Source organism: Saccostrea echinata, unplaced genomic scaffold, assembly GCF_033153115.1.
Source record: "Saccostrea echinata isolate AGI-Se365-2 ecotype Australia unplaced genomic scaffold, CSIRO_AGI_Sech_v1 ptg000003l, whole genome shotgun sequence".
Taxonomy (NCBI): Eukaryota; Metazoa; Mollusca; class Bivalvia; order Ostreida; family Ostreidae; genus Saccostrea; species Saccostrea echinata.
In genome coordinates this window covers 340,842-355,000 of record NW_026889752.1, presented here as the reverse complement: position 1 = coordinate 355,000, position 14,159 = coordinate 340,842, and the positions used below count along the sequence as shown (strand labels likewise).

The 14,159-nt window shown below is 33.2% G+C and overlaps 1 long non-coding RNA gene across 2 annotated transcripts in view; it reads left to right on the top strand.

The window, feature by feature from the left end:
- The window catches only part of LOC133178707 (uncharacterized), a 14,005-nt gene extending 683 nt beyond the window's left edge, over window positions 1-13,322 (top strand). Inside the window, exon 3 of one of the 2 annotated variants that reach the window (XR_009720006.1) lies at window positions 11,297-13,322. This is a non-coding gene — a long non-coding RNA (uncharacterized LOC133178707). Of the gene's footprint in view, window positions 1-5,845; window positions 5,868-11,296 lie in introns of those variants that run through there. The other variant, XR_009720007.1, reaches the window with a different exon arrangement.
- The last annotated feature ends 837 nt before the right edge of the window (window positions 13,323-14,159 follow it).

The window sequence follows — 14,159 nt, the reverse complement described above, 5'->3', positions numbered from 1 at the left end:
AGGGATCTTTATCGAGCCAGCACCTACTGTGACATGGGACCTCGGTTAATACCTCTGTCTCATCTGAAGAACGGGTCTCCACGTCCCACAGTGGGATTCAAACTCGCGATGTAAGGATCAGCTTCTTTCTCCGCAACTCTAGAGTAGATGCTCTAACCACTGCATCTGCTCTACTTTGGCAACTTTGGGAGTATATAAGCATAGGAATCATCATGTCCATCTGTCTGTTCATGTGTTTGGCCACTTTTATGATTAGTTTTTTTGTTCCAATTCTGGCTGAGATAAATTGATTTAAGTCATCTAAATACAAACAAATTAAGGGAAATTACTATGGTATTGGAATGAACTTTTTGGAATACTGTCTAATTGTTCCATTGTAGTTGGTTTCTTTAATGTTGAAATAATGCATCTGGTCTTCCTAATGCATGGCATACACTGTATGCATGTGTAATGTTAAAGTTGGCTGAATGTAAAACAGTTCTTGCGTTATGACAAAGGTAAATAGATTTAGTTCATGTAACATGTGTAACTAAACATGTAAATTATTAGGGTATTAAAATCTCAAGTTTTGAATACTGATTTACATGTGGAGAGTAGTTGGTCTCCTTAATGCAGTAATAATACATTTGGTCTCCCTTATGCATACTGTATATTATATAAATTTAATGACTGACATGTACGAGGGTTGATCCAAAAGTTCATGGAATTTCTTCATATTTTATTTATTTATTAGTGAAAGTGGTTGAATACTGATTTACATGTGGATAGTAGTTGGTCTCCTTAATGCAGTAATAATACATTTGGTCTCCCTTATGCATACTGTATATTATATAAATTTAATGACTGACGTGTACGAGGGTTGATCCAAAAGTTCGTGGAATTTCTTCTAGTGTTGTACAGATAATCAGAAAACATCGATTGTCGACAAAAAAATGCTACTGATTCCGATGATCGATTATAGTTTTTCATAATCGATCATCGGAAACATACTTCTAATACAATACATTCCGGAATTATCCATTTCTGGTTTAAAATTCATTTCTTCTTAATGAAAGAAAATGGCATCTGCATCTGATACTAGCCAACTAGCACGAAGCAGAGGTGATTAAGAACCGAAGATGCATATATAGGGCCTAAAAAAATTATTTTTGTTTCCTGTAATAACCTGACCGACCCATTCAATTTACCCCCGGGTGAATTTTTTTTCTGCCAAATCTGTGATTGCTATTTGGTTTGATCAATCAGCTGATTCCTTTTATTCAAAAAATATTAATTGTATCTTTTATTTGAGATATAAAATATGCAACTTAGTCAACATTTAATTAAATATAGAGTGATCAATTCCCCCCACAACTTTTTGAAGTTCGTTTTCTGCCGCTAGGCAGCCATGTTGGGTGTCCACTGTAAATATTTTTAGGTCTAGAAAGTGTAAAAGAAGCAAAACAACAAAGAAAATAATATATTATGTATTTTATATATTTATGTTAAAGAAATAAATAAAATTATTGTAATAGTCTGCTTTTTGTATACAAAACTATGAAGAAATCCGATTATAATTGGTGAAATCGCATCAGAAGCAGTAACCAATTCCAACCGATGATCGATTATGAAAATTAACCGATGTCTCATCACTAATTTCTTCATATTTTTTTTTATTTATTAGTGAAAGCGGTTGAATACTGATTTACATGTGGAGAATAGTTGGTCACCTTAATGCAGTAATAATACATTTGGTCTCCCTTATGCATACTGTATATTATATAAATTTAATGATTGACATGTACGAGGGTTGATCCAAATGCTTATGGAATTTCTTCATATTTTATTTTTTTATTAGTGAAAGTGGTTGAATACTGATTTACATATGGATAGTGGTTGGTCTCCTTAATGCAGTAATAATACATTTGGTCTCCCTTATGCATACTGTATATTATATAAATTTAATGATGACATGTACGAGGATTGATCCGAAAGTTCATGGAATTTCTTCTTATTTATTTATTTATTAGTGAAAGTGGTTGAAAATTACAAATAAAAATATAGACACTTGTTGAATTTTTTTAATAAAAAAATATTTTACATATTAATGATAGTAACTCTATGGCAGTTGCCATAGCAAAGGATGTTTTAAAATGCAGGGGAGACATTTACTCGTTCATTATCATTTTAATTCTTAATACGTGATATAAGAAAAACCTGCGCTAAGTGGCAAATAAAATGAGAATTTTGTCATTATTACGATTGCTTGACCACTAATATACCTGTCTGTGAGAGTTTTACTGATTTAACTTGATATTTAGATTATTAGTTGATGATTTCTTGTTCATCTTTTAATTGTTAGAGAACGTCACATTTCAGTCAAGTTATAAGTTTTGTTAAAATCTTAGGAACACTCTGACTTAAAGGGGTATACTACTGATACAGGCTGGAGAAAAATGCATTTAGCAACTGATTTTCCAGTGGCGTGAGAAATTTAAGAACAATAGAACTTCCATGGAGGTTGATTAAAGGTGTGGCTGCTTTTGGAGGGTCTGTTTTTCTCGTAGACAAATCAAGCGTTGATGGATGTCGACCACTGACGTACTGTGCTTGACTTTGCTACTGAAATTGGAACATCATATGGAAAGATGGGGAGTATTTTTGAAATATGAGTGTAATATAAAGATAAGTCGATTGGTGGATACCCAGGCTTTTCTTGAGAGAAAAAAAAGAGAAAAAGGCAGAATATTCTGTAGAATTACTTAGTTGAATTGAACATGAGGGTGAGATGCTCCTATAACATGACATGACATACTTAACTTGACGTTACGTCGAAGTCTCCCCCGGATTTTACAACTATCAGTGTTCAGAAAGCTCATGTGACCTTATTGGTAATTGGAACGTGGTGAAATTTTCCAGTATTGTTGCATAATGACTCTATATTATAAATATGCCTATTGTTTGCTTTCATCAAATCACAATAAAATTTTAGAAATAATTAAATTCCATGAACTTTTGGATCAACCCTCGTATTAGAAAAAAGATGGATCTAAGATTGAACAGGTTATAATTCACCTGAGTCATTTAAATTACTTATTGCTATCTGTTCTTGTTCAGTCATCATGTGTCAAGTATTGTCTGTAAACTATTGAACATTTTCAGCTTCATTTCTGGAACCAGTTTCAACTAATTTCTCGGTTGAAGTACTGTATAGGGGATTAATTTCAGGGGTTGTAATTTTCATGTTTTTCTCTCCTCTGACACGATCGCGGTTTGTTGAATTCGCGGAATCGGTATATAACTAAGGTTACATGTACCTCCCTTCAATGTCTATATCCGTTTAATCCATAGCATAGCTAGAAGGCATTAATCAGCGTTATGTATTCACTTCACGAACAACAAGGTAGATTTATATATACATCAGCAAGTTCAATAGTTATTTGAATGATTTTTTAAAACCAAAATGTCGATAAAAACATGATAATGCAGGTAAAAAATACACGTCGTAACATAGTTACGTACGGGTATTCAAAACCCATGACCCTAGTGTTTTGATTGATGAAACATGTAGCGTTGGCTATTAAAACTTTTTTTTTAAACAAATACAGGTTATTATCTGCTGGGTGATCTAAATTAATGTCAAGCATTTTAATTAAAATAATTGAATGACAAGTACGATTCGTAATTACTGAAATGACCATGCACTGCACGTATATTTACCTATCGTAGTCTATTCTCAAATTTCCAAATATAACATGTAGGTTATTGAAAACTTATTCACTGTTTCTTGAATTCACGGATTTATTCACACCATGAATATAGCGAATATTAACACCGCGAGTTATTTTCCCCCTATACAGTATACAGACTTAATATAGAAATGATTTTATCGACTTTCTCAATCGATCATGAATTTAAAAATGTAAATGTAAGCATTTAATTGTAAATATTAAACATTTAGCATCTCATAACCAGAGTTGGAAATTACTGACTGCCCGAGGCAGTCTGTTTTTCAGGTAGGCAGGGACAAACTTTAGATTAACCTCGGTGGTCGGGGTCATTTAAATAGGTAGTTCCTGTTTTCCTTCTTTTTTTTCAGGGTATAGTAAGTCTATAGAAATTAAGTAAAATATAGTATATCAAAGGAACACTTCTAGTTAAAAATATGAGATGACCTATAGGACCAATATTGGTTTCAGTCTTTAGAAAAAGCTTACCGATATATGTTCCGGTCACTGACTTTAGGTCACATGTGTGTAGTTTCTTGTTTCTCATGTATTGCTTTAGTTCTACATTAATGGTAATCTAACAACCAAGCTTTATGATAAACGTGATGACTTTAACTTTTCAATCGTCAACTTCCCTTACTTATTCAGCAATATACCTTCATCACCTGCATACGGGGTTTATATCTCTCAGTTGATTGGATACACAAGAGCATCCACTTTTGCCGAATGATACTTCTTGTGCTATTTTACCCGAGAAAAAAATCGAATGAAGTTGTATAGATATCTGTATCCATAGTGATCAAACTAAGAAATTTGCATGCTTGCGTTTGAAATAATACAATAACTATTAACATTAGTTCCTTTAAATTTTAAAATGAAAAAAAGTGTATTTAGGTGGCTTTCAATACCAGTACCATTGTCTTGCATGAATGTTAAAAATGTTTGACACTTTTATTTATGATGACATTTTAACGACACTAAACTCTCCTAACCATCCCGTGTTCCTAAAACCAAATACATACAAACTTCTCTATGCGGCTTGACTTCGATATAATGATACAAAACGTGGTTATGTTTTACAGTGAGCATCTTTGAGGAATGTTTACCTGGGTAGAACTCACGTGACTACCAGTATTTTAAATAATTTATTCCACGGGTGGGTTCAACATAGGTCATACAGGTAAATAGCTCTTGCTTGTTATAGGAAAAACATTGAACTTTTCATACATTTTTAATATTTTAAGTACAAGCCTAATTATGTACAAATTTCCTACTTTCACACAAGTTTTATAAATGTATAATGCATTTTTTGTCAATCGCACAAGTTTGTACAATGTTAGGCTGACAATAAACAAAAGCTTTGAAATGAATGACCGTCCTCGATTTACTATAAAAAATCACGAATGTCGGCTGACCCCTACCACATTGTATGGCTTTGCTCTTTGTATATTCATGAATTTCAGCGATAAAATTTGTTGAATCTTATGGTTTAGATATCAATTAATGATCTGAGAGGGAAAATTATGCTTAATTTAATTCTTCATTTTGTCACATTTTACCGGGGCCCATTAGTGCACTCGTTCTTTAGTGTTTATACAGGTAAAAAGTTTGAAAAAATAAAAATGTGCCAACAAATGGTTTCGAACCAGGACACTAAAAATGTTCATGGTGAGAGTCTGCGGTCTATCGTTCTGGGCTATGCTGACTATGAGGACATTTGTAATAAATATAAACCAGTATGATAGAAATAGGTTTTCACGTTTTTTGTAGTTTTTTTTCTATGAATTTCGACCCTAGGCACCTCTAAAAGAACCTTGTTTTAAATAATTGCTTACTAGATCAAAATCTATCAAAATTTCATAATTTAATTTAGGGGCAGGCAAAGGGTGATTATATTGCATCTATCGGGTATAATTTTCTTATCAGAAAATTGTAGAGATATGCAAGGTTAATTAATGACAACATTTATTTTTCCTTTTTGCCTAATACTTTTATGATTTTCACTAATAAATTGATTATTGAAAAAAAGCCTTTAATATGACTGCTGATTTTATCTCCATCTGTTAATTTTCAACACCTTTTCTCATGATTATAGTAGATAGAGAACAGATTATGATTTCTAACATTTACTTTTACAGATCATTTCCTTGAGATAGGTGGAACCAACAGTCAAATACAGACACTTTTTAGAAAAGTAAAAATCTGGCTCAGGTTAAAAAAAAAAAAAAAATCATTTACAGTTTTAACAATTAGTAATTTTACCTTAATTAACTGGAAAAATCTTATTTGATGAAATACAGGTCAAGAATGAAGAGTTTAAAGCCTAGTAGGGATTTTGGTCACGCAGGTAGGTTAAGGCTTCCCGTAGAATATCACAGTGCACTCTGTGCCTTCACATCTCTGAACTACCAAAATATGACGTCATAATGGAAAATGACGTCAAGTCACTGAAATCTTGAGGTGTTATGACGGGGAGAGTGTCATGAACTTTACACTTTATTTGAAACTGCATGTAAAATGCTAGGTAGCTATTGCAAAATTCACGGGTCGTTAAAGGTTTTTTTAAGTCGTATATGTCAGAATATTTTAAAAATACACCGCTTACCTACTCTTGATTGAAATTCAGCATGTTCAAAATGCTTATGAAAAATATACTTTTGAAATGTACTCTGTTTTATACCCGTGGTTGGAGGTAGAATTTATTTAGTGTGTATAAAAGAGTCTGGCGCAGGTGAAGAATGAGGATTAATCTGAGAATTTTTGTTGAAATCTGTAAGAAGAGGTTGTTCTCTAACTGAATCTTGCTTGGGAAAAATGTGTGTTGGCTTTGTTTTAATACAGATTACGATATTGTGTGGAAAATACCCTCAAATTTGTAGGTAAGTTGAATTTCTCTGGAAATATTTTGTATACTAGTATATAAGTAATACTATGACTTTTCCCAAGCACATTTCGGATACACAAGGATACGATGAGTTTATTTTTATAACAAAATGTTAAATAAATAATTATTGTGTAAATCAACTGCGCCAAAGCGATTTATATGAAACACTTCAAAAAATTATAAATGACCGTCACGTGATCAGCAAAGTCATGTGATATCATAACAAATATGTTAATACATAGCCGAGGAAATCCTCTATATAAATTGGAAGTACTTAAGTTCAATACTTTTAAATTAAAACTAAAACCAACCTTGCAATGACATATTATGTTTTGAGCGCATTTTAAAGCTTCGGGAAGCCTAAACATAGCTGCGCAATCATTACAGGTAATCTGCAGGCCCTCTCGAGAATTTTACACTCGTATGGAGACGCCACCACTTGCCAGTGGAAAGCTGCAAATTCTGTCCTATACTCTGCACTCATGGCCATTGAGCAGTGAGGGGTCTTTTTCATGCCAGCACCTACTGTGACACGGGACCTTGGTTTATAAGGTCTCATCCGAAGGACTGATCTCCATGTCCCACAGTGGGATTCAAACCTGCGACATAAGGATCAACTCCTTACTTCGCGATTCTAGAGCAGACGCTCTAACCATGGCGCCACGCTTGTGACTAGCTCAGTTTTAAAGAAATCATTCAAGATATTTTTTATCAAACTTAATATGCTGATACATATATAATTAGTAAGACCTATTCAATTATTTCAAAAACTTTTGACCTTTCCTGTGACCTTGACCTCACTTTCCTTCAATTTGCATTTTGCATGGTTTTAAAACCATTTAAAATATTGATATCTAAGGCTATGCATCTATACATAATTTGGTGAGAATTTATCATCTATATCCATTTTTTTTTTAGATTTCAATTTCAATTTTAAAGAAACTTTTCAAGATATTCTCATCAAACTTCATACACTAACACAAAATTTCATGTTGCATTACTATACACTCGGCAGGCATACATGTCCTATGGACATATTTCTAGTGTGTTGCTATTTCTGTTGTTTGTTTACTTCCGGTCAGTAAGTGCCCCCTAGGGGCAAGCCCCAGTCCTGTTTTCTTTTCCAGGGTTGCAACAGCGCCCCCTAGAAAAACAAGTTGCACCATCCAATCAAATCGTGTTTTGTGCTGCTTTATGCCAATGAAATTAAGGCTGGACAGCATATGTATTATATTCTGACCAATGCCGTATTTTCAAATAATTAGGATAGACTTACCACTTCAGCATTCCTTTCATCACTGAAGTGATATACATGGTCAAAAATTGACTAACTTTCATTTTTATGTCAACTGCAGAGCAGAACGACACTTAGAGATCACTTTACCTGGTGTCTGTCTGTCCGTCTGTCACACCTTATATCTCCAAAATTTTGAGAGGCAGGGTTTTGATAATTAGCATTTATATATGTTTTTGAGCTCATGATACTATACTTTGAAACTGTATGAAATTCAGTTACCACACAAACTTATATTTAAATACTATGAAAATACATTGGGATCAGTATTCCACAATGAATCGTGTTGACTGACAAAGTGACAATTAAAGTAAAGACAGTCTGAAATTCCTTTCCTCCGAGGATTGTTGGAAGCACCTACAGTACCGACCAGACACAACCTAACAGAAAGCGAACCCAAAGCGCACCCCGGGTTCGCTGCCTGGGTTCGCATCGGGTTCGCTTGGGGTTCGCTAAAGCGGACCCCGAGCGAACCCGCAGCGGACCCACAGCGAACCCGCAGCAGACCCAGAGCGAACGCCGAAAGCGAACCCCAAATTCAGTAGCGAACCCAGCAAGCGAACGCGCGTTCAGTGTTGCGTAACTGAGCTGTCAATCAGGATTAGCGATAAGACGTGTTAACCAATCAGTGCGTCGACCGATCAGCATGCCAGTTTGTCATTCGATGTAAATAAAACATTCCACAAGCAAAGCGTGTTTATGTACAGTGTGAAATTATTATTATCACGATTAAAAAAATAATTATATTTATATTTTAATTATCCAGGTAGCATGTTATATTTACACATTTATTTTTTTATTTTTTATTTTTAAAATCCATTTATTTATATTGCGTAAATTTATCAGACAAAAAGTTCTTTAATGTTTAAAGGAAAATAATCGTTATCACAATTATAACTTTAAAAAAAGAAAGAAAAAAAAGCATTTTGACAACTTTTAGCATTTCATTATCTCGAGATACTGTACAAGAGTATGTATAAATACATGCTTTCATTCAATTATCTTATTTTAATTTATAATTCTAATTTACATCTTTGTTTAAATCCAGATCAACATCAAAATTATTAATCTTCTTAATTGGAAAAAAGTAAAAAAGACTAACAAATAAATAAATAAATAAATAAAGAACAGCATAAATGTACATGCACAGTATGTCCAATCGTAAACTACTGTGGTATTATTTTGATTTATCTTTTACAAAAAAATAATGTAAAGCTTGATTAACCTTGTTGTTGTTGTTTTTTTTTTTATTAACTGAAATAAAAAGAAAACAACGCGCGATTTACATGTACATTATTGAACGAACTAATTATCGGTAGTAAATAAGCAATATAACAAGTCGTACAGTATTGTATTCTTTTAAAACAGCGTAACTTTAAATGATAAAGCATATTTAAGATGTTTAACGATTTTTTTCTCTGATGATGGGCCCCGTTAACTGCTTATTGTGGTCATGATATTTTTATATCAGTACATTAGAAATGTACATTTTTACAAAAAAAAAATTATTAATTCCCAATACTAACATAAGTAATTAGTCGACAAATGTACACGACATGATTGTCTGGGTTACTTTTTATCCCTGATACTTATTATTATTTTAATTTCTGCAGATGAATGAATTAAAAAAAATGCTGATTTTTGAAATTCATAAACGGAAAGATGGATATAAGTATTCATTCATTATTTCATCTTCGCTAGCCAAGGGTTTCTGATACGCTACTCTCCTCATAAGCCCTTGGCATACGGTGTTAAAAAAAGTTGGGATTTTTTTCTCAAGTTGTGATTGGAGTTGATCGACATCGTTCGACCAATCAGCAATTGTTTTTTGTAAATGACGATATTTGCGTTCGGGATATATCTTGACTCTTTAATATCGGTAATGTAAAACGCAAGTAAACAATGATCCGTAAGATAACATGCCATTCTATGAATAGCTATATGGTGTCATCCAATATTCTAAAGCTACGTGCAAAATATGTGATTAAAAATCTATACTGAAGATGTAGATTTGCATTTTTACATGTTTAAATAACAAATTAACATAACTCGATACCTTCTTGTTAATTATTCTTTAAAATCAATTTTTTTTTTAAATACGCTTTTTATTTCTGTCAATGACGCAATCTGTGATCATGATCACGTGACAAAAACATTCCCGTCTTTTGTCAGCACCGTATGCCAAGGGTTTATGAGGAGAGTAGCGTATCAGAAACCCTTGGCTAGCGAAGATGTCATTATTTAGGCGATTTTTAAAATTTTTTTACCCCAATACTGCATATTATAAAATCCAATTGAATTAAAACTCACATTCAACCTATATCATGTGATAAAACATGCCACATTCGATGATAAATTACATTTTTACGTATCAAAAAGTTTTCCAAAGTCGATTAATTGCAGCAGTAAATATTTTTAATCTAAAATATCTATTAATAAGTTGTTGTTTTTTTTTTAAATATCCACTCCTAAATATTTTTAACTATTTTGTGTAAAACGTGATCGTTCGTGTATGTAGTGAACAATAACATTGCAGACACTGTACATGCACATGTATCGATCGCCACAAAAACAACAATGATCGATTTCACTGCTGTATTTCGAATAAACAAGGGGCGGAGCTTACTGGCGGCAAGATTAAAGCGGGGTCCGCTTCGCGCATGAGTGCGTAAAGCGAACCCAGAAAGCGAATGCCGGGTTCGCTCTAGCGGACCCAGAGCTGACCCCGAGCGAACGCAGAGCGAACCCGAAGCGAACCCAGAGCGCACCCAAAATTTCTCAAAGCGGACCCGTAGCGGACCCCAAGCGAACCCAGAAAGCGAACCCGGGGTGCGCTTTGGGTTCGCTCTGGTGTTAGGTTGTGTCTGGTCGGTACTGTACATGTGTATTAATAAAATGATAAATAGTTATTCCTCATAATTTCAATTAAATTATTCATTTGAGGACTGGGGAACCATATTTTCTTTGATTGCCAGATTCTATCCCAGTCTTTTACTTTTGGATCCTTTTTTTTGTTTTGCAGGCAAATGCATGAACCTCCATGCTAATATTAAATTAATAGCTGACCACTCTTAGATTTATTTACCTCTTTAATGACGATACCTAGCAGGTGACATATACATTCCTTGAAACACTCTAGTTCCTATTTGATTTTCACTAATATAAAGATTATTGAAAAAAGACTAAGGTGCTCTATAGTGATCAGTCTATTCATTCATCTGTCTGTCAAATACATATATCCCTTGTTCAGAGTACAGGTGACTCTAAGTACTTCAAACTTTATATTTTTTAATTAGATACATGTAGCTGCTTTGGAACATCTGAAAGGTCTATTACATTATCACTAGTTTTACTAGTTTTCTTCATGTAAGTTGAATATATTTTAAACTTTTAAATTTTTATTTTTTCCAGGTAAGAAAGAAATTCAGGAGTTCTTAAATTGCCCTTGGAGTTCTTGGATTGCATCAAACTGCTAAAAGACCTCAACAAAAACAGCGTCTTGAAAATAAAAATGAAAATATTCATTGAAAAAAAAAATGATGAAAGAGCCACTAAAAATCTTCAAGCCTTTGAGCTGAAATCTGGAAGTCAATCTGTGGACTTTACTAGTATGTCATAATTACTAAGTCATCATTTGTGTATAATAAATACACTAAACTGTAAACACTTGTTAAAATGTGTATAATTTTTAGATATAATTTGTAGCTCACAGACTTCAATAGTTTCATGTAATTTAAGTAATAATGAAAATTTCCTGTTGTCTAGCTAGATTAGGAACTATTATTGTCCAATTTTGGATATTGTGAAATAATTCATCTAGTATGCATACATGTGTGTACACTTACGTGTAAATTAATTGTTATAGCAAATTCAATCGATCATTAAGTTGAATGTTGACTACTGTTTTTCATCAAAATTGTTTACACTGAATTGTTTGTGGATTTTTCCATTTGCCCAATCATGTCAAGGAGCACATGGCAGGAAATGCTTTCTCCTCCATTGCACCTGGTGTTTTTAGAGGTCTGTGTTTGCTCTGCTCTAATTATGTATTGTTTCAATGGACTTTAAAGCTTGATCACTGTTGGTAATCTTCATATTTCATATACTATTAGAGTACTTGAAGAAAACTGTAAAGATTTAACATACAGTATAATGCATGTATCTTGCACTTTAAGTACAGTGTATGTGGTTAAGAAATGTTAAATCGTCTCATAGTGCATTGAATTTGTTAAAAATTAGAAAATGTGTTGAATTTTTTTTTGAAATAATGTTAAATTGCAGATTTTTTTAAATCATGCAAGTAAGAAATTGCTAAATATTTTTTAGCTTTTCTGGACAGTCTAGATGAGTTCTTATTATATACCTAGCATTGTCATCCCAGTTAAAATTTAAGGAGCAAGGTTCATTCCTAAGCTCTACCTGGACAAACTTGCATGGATTAAAGCACATTAACAGATTTACTTCAGATGCTTGACCTGATCTACATTTTCCTAATGTGTTTTTTTTTTTGTTTTTGTTTGTTTGTTGTTTAACATCCCTCTCAAGAATTTTTCATCCATATTGAGATACCACTACTTGCTGGTGGAGAGCTGCAAAATTTGACCTATACTTTGCACTCAGGGCCTTGAGCAGTAAGGGATCTTTTTTGTGCCCACATCAACTGCTAGGCGGGACCTCGGTTTATATGGTCTAAATCTGAAGGACTGGTCCCCACATCCCCAGTGGATTTGAACCTGAGACTTAAGGATTAAATCCTTACTCGCGACTCTAGATTACAAACTCTATCCTTTGCGCCACATCGGGGACTCCACAAGATTAAGTGTTTTGAGCAGTCCTATTCTCATGTAATTATAAACTCTATGTTGAACAAACCTGCAAAGATGATGTATGTACATGTAAATGTTTCAGGGTACCAATCCTTGATTTGACTTAGATTTTCTGGATTAATGACCAGTTTTTTAGAGAAGGTTCATTCAAAGTAACAATATACTCTTTGGTGATCAGTAAACATAGATGATGTATCCTGCTTCTGATGCTGGATGTAACATACATTTTCAGGGTTATTGAGCAGTTAAATCTAACCCAGACCAACTTGCATAGATTTTGGATCCAGGTGATATACATTATCAGAGTGTTTGTTGAGTGAGACTTTGCCTTACTAGTAGATAACATTTATAGAAGTGAGCTTTGTATTCTTTGATTAGGTATGTTTTTTCTTTGCTCAGGATATATATACCATCAGTGCCAACTACCATACATTTTATATAATAGATGTAGCTGTTGTTCAACTGAATATGATAAAACTGTGGATGAAAATAATTTGATTTTTGTACCTTTGAATGTATTGAATTCATTTGTAAAAGCTGTTATGATACAATGTTTGATATTTTATAAAAGTTTTTAGCATATGCAATCAATAAATGTATCAACATTTTTATTTTATTATACTTTTTACCCTGCAAACTTCTTAAAAACAGAATAGTAATGATCATTTAACTGATACTAGGTTAGTGTCACATTGTACTGGTATATCATGTATACTGAACTGTAAATAAGAAACATCTAAATAGGTAAAATCACAGCATGAATCATTGGATTATGTAAGAAGTGCACTATCTTGTGCTTTGGTATGGTATTAATAATAAATGTTAAACTATCATTTTTTTTTTCAAATTAACAAAGGATATGCTTGAGTGACTGTATTTTGACTAGCAGTAAAAATATGATGATTTATAAGCATTTGAATTATTTTGATTCATGGTCTCTGCAAGTTTAATGATAGCAAATATGTATATTGAACATGGCATCCACATATTGCTATACTGGATGGGGCATAACTTTTACTGAATCTTAATCACAACCTTGAAATTTTATGTAGTACATATACTCTTGGTTTCAACTGGTCAAATGTATTCTTAAATCAGAAAGAATTTAAACAAATATAGGCATAGGTCAGAACTTCATCAATTAGTTGGAAAGCGAATGCACTCAGTGACTATATGGTTTAAAAGAAGCTTGGTATAAATAGCAGGAAAAACTACTTGATGTCCACTGTGAACTTTGTGTCCTCAACAAAACAATATGGAGTATACTATACTTGGTCTAAAGAATAATCTATGTCTGCATTCACTTTTAGGTTAAACTGTTTTGGGCATTGAGAGTTTGTTTGTTGTTTAACGTCCCTCTGGAGAATTTTTCACTCATATGGAGATGCCAACACTTGCCGATGGAGAGCTGCAAATGACCTATGCTCGGCACTCAGAGCCAATGGGCA